Source organism: Atta cephalotes, assembly GCF_000143395.1.
Source record: "Atta cephalotes unplaced genomic scaffold scaffold00039, whole genome shotgun sequence".
Lineage (NCBI taxonomy): Eukaryota > Metazoa > Arthropoda > Insecta > Hymenoptera > Formicidae > Atta > Atta cephalotes.
Window position 1 is genome coordinate 1,864,111 of NW_012130103.1, and position 4,122 is coordinate 1,868,232.

Consider the following 4,122-nt stretch of genomic DNA (forward strand, 5'->3'; position numbering starts at 1 on the left):
TATATATATATATATATATATATATATATATATATATGCACGCATATAAATTATGAAGAATAATACAAGAATTTATCTTTTTGAAGAGTCTATAATCACGTATAATATTGTATATGTAGAAGATGAGACTCACGGTTTTCAGCTATTACACTGCAACTATATTGCCCTCTAAGACACTTACCTGCAACAAAAATCATATTTATAAATTAGTGATAATGTTCGCATATAAAATATTTGGATATTACAAATAATCAAATTTCTCGATATGCTCCACATTACTGACCGCTATTGCAATTTTCGCATGTAAACGACGACTGAAAATTTAACATTAATCGTTGAGCAAAATACAGATAATAAAATATTATATTCCTTAGAACAAAAAATTGCAAAATATTGTACTCTTATCTCATACTGAATGTGAATAAATCCATGATGTATGCATATCTTTTTCCCGATAAAAGTTTAATTAATTTTAATAGATTTAATTTTAATGCAATTGATCGCAATTTCAAACTCTTTTGAAATCGTTCCCTCCCTTCCTTTCTTCCTCATTCCTTCCTCCTCCTCCCTCTTCCTCTTATCCATTCCCTCTTTCTATCTCTTTTCTTTTTATCTATTTCTATTATATTTAATTTTGTTCACACAAATACGTTAAAGAACCTATAGATACAATTTTTCTGTTCAAATTTCTAACTATAAAAAAAATAATAACTGTGAAATAATTAAAGAGAATCTACTATATTGATATTAAAACCACTATTTCCAAAACGTTCTATATGCGCGTAATATTTCATGTACATTCGCAGTCTCTACGCGAATTTTGGAATGGTGCAATGTTTATTCAGTAAAGCAATAACGCGTCCATTTTATCGTGATGGCGTGCCCGACCATCCTCGTTGAAATGTTAATTCGACGCACCATTGCGCAGCAAGGTTGTTATGATGTTAAGGGAAACGGGCGGCAGGAACGGGCGGTCGGCACGGCTGAAATTTTAATAGTAAATCTATCTAGAAATCTACGTGCGTATACGAATACAATATATGTGGGATAATATCAGGAGACGAATGATTTCAGTCTATCATATTGATTCGTAACATTCCGTCGGTTAAGTAAAAAAATATCTTGCAAATTCCGAGCGAATAAATCACAGGGTGTGTTTAAATAATTATATCGTATCTCCGCACGATATTCAAATAAGCGGAAAGGATTACGTTTGTATAAATATGCATGCGGATATGCATACGTATGGGCTCGTCGGACAGCGGGCTCAAAAATACGAAGAAGAGTCGTGACTCGTAAATCGCGTAAAATTAATGGAAAAATTAAAAAAAGAGTTCGCAGCCACTAAGTACATAGGTATATATTGAAATAAAAATGTTAAATAAAAAGTAATTAAAGAGTGCAGTAATTAAAGCCGCTATATTATTAAGTTATAATAAAAGTAATCCAATTACATGAATCTTCTTTTTTGAGTCTTTTTCTAAATAAAAGGATAAATTAATTATTATTTTCTTATTGAAAATATAACAAAAGTTATAAGAGCAAATGATTCGACACAAAATGGAATATATTTATGGAAAATTGCATTTTTTAATAATATATTTTTATTTTTATTAGATATGTGTATTTTTTAAAGTCTGAGAAATTTAATTTATATTATATATATTTAATATCAATATATCAGGTTATATCTAATTAATTATAAATTCATTTCATTGTGATAATGTATCAGCTGTGCAATGTTATTCTGTTCAGTGCAAATAATGTGTACACAACATGCGTCTACACAAAGTGCTCGTGTGCTGCAGCACTCGTGTAACCGTGCGATGTCAAAGTAATGCGTCATTAGGTTGGCAAAGTGAAACCTTGTTGACATACGTGGTCGTTAATATATAAACCTGAGCTGCACTAATTAGTACGTGCCCAGACTTTGATAGCAGTCAGATACGACAAGGGTCCAAATTCAAGGCAGACAGAGTGGTGTCCGAAACCAGAAACACATTCGATCGTATATCTTATATCTGAACTACAAAACATTTACCAAAATTAGATTCTGCTAAGAAAAGCAGAAGTGTCCAATGTACGCGTCTAAATAAAAAGGACTCTTTGTTGTCCGACATGTCACATAAGCATTATAAGAGACTGCAGAGACTGAAAATAGCACTAACGTATAAATAACGCAAATCGATTAATAACATTGCGTGTAAACGAAAATTCTACATGAGTTACTTCTGTCCAATAAAAAGCATACGAGAAAAGCATTTGAGATATATCATTTTTTATAAATATTCATAATTTCTTATTGCATAATATAAAATTGTTTTATTTTATGTTGTTTTATTTCTAACACATAGATCGAAAACATTCTTCGATTTAATCTTTAAATTAATCTATTTGATACCCACCATCCCCAAATATATCTAAAATCTCAGTCTTGAGATCATCAACGATGAGAAGAATCGGATACGAATATTACTACGTTAATTAAACAATATTAATTATAACAATAAACAGACAGAGAGAGAGAGAGAGAGAGAAAGAGAAGTCCAGTCAGTTAAGATACTCAGACAGTTACGTCATTATAACTGTTGGCAAATCATTAACCCTCTACCCTTTATTCAAAGGTATAATAAATTTATACTTAATAGACGATGTGCCTTTGATGCAATGTGTAGCTCGTTAAATGGTAGCTAAGTAATTTCGACATAAAGCAATGTTGCTTAACGCACATTAAACAATGCAGCATCGAAATACAAAATAATAAAATGATATTTACCATAAATGAATTATAACGAAAAACTAAAGCATTATTTTTATAATTAAACATATGTATATAACATTTACAATGAAAACATGGTACAAATTGCATAATGTAATGAGAACGCTCGGAAATATTATACGAAAAAATTTTTTCATCATTTTTTAGGAAAATAAGAATTTTATACACAGAAATATTCAAAATTAAGATTTCAAGTGAAATTATTTTAATACTGAAATTTATATAATAAAAATATTTTTAATTATTATATGAAAAAAGTAAAAACGAGACTGTAATATACAAAACTAATAATTATTTTGCGCATGTAAGAGCGCTTAACAAAAGAAAATGAATTATTAATCAATTTTAAGCTCTAGATAACTGATTCCATAATGTAGTTGGTATCGAATGCATCGCTTCTTAATAACCAAATTTGAATATTGATCTACATGTATAATCATCACGCGGGATCACACATGTATCACGAGTCACATCCTTTTACGCGACGCCGCGTCGCACGGCGTTCTTTATGGACGAATTTGTAATTTAAAGCATGAAAGAGCATTTACATATTACTGCAGCATTAAGTTTCTACGACAGATCCAGTGAAGGAAAGTAAACGAGATAGAGAGGACGGATGCATCTGATCCTGAAAAGTAGGCACACGAATTAGCAAACATGAAGATATGATCATTCGACAACGAACGCCAACGAGGCGAGTGCACAAGCATTCGCGCTGGTTCTGAATTACCGAGGATTTTTCGCGATGCAAATGCAAGGGCGCCGGGAAAATTAAGTCCGACAAGACCACGACCGTATACGGAATTAAAACGAACCGCCCTTGTTTCCACAAGTAGCACTTGCGAGATGTGTGCGGGACGGAGGAAATCTCCGGAATCTCGTTGCAACCGGCGGATTAAGCGCGTTTTAGCTTGCTCGGATCTTCTACTGTTCTTAATTCGTTATCACGCTGTGTGAACTTCTTCAGTTACACTTCGGTCAAACTTAATAAATACATTCACTAATATAAATAAATAAAATATATAGATAAATAAATATAGATAAATAAAGAATAAGATCTACTCAATATGTTACAATCGAAAATATCTTGTCCATATTATATAAAAAAGTTTCTGTAATATATAGTTATTTATTACAAATGCAATTTATGTAATTCATATTATATGCAAGACACTTTTACAAGAGAACAAAAAACGATTTCTTATTATATATTAATTTCTCTAACTTCCAGCGAAATACTAGTAATCCTCTTACAGTTTATTTTAAGCTTTGAAAAAGAGATCGTAGTTACGGCGTAGAAGATACGGCTTAGAAAATAGATAAGCCTTATCTCTCTCTCTCTC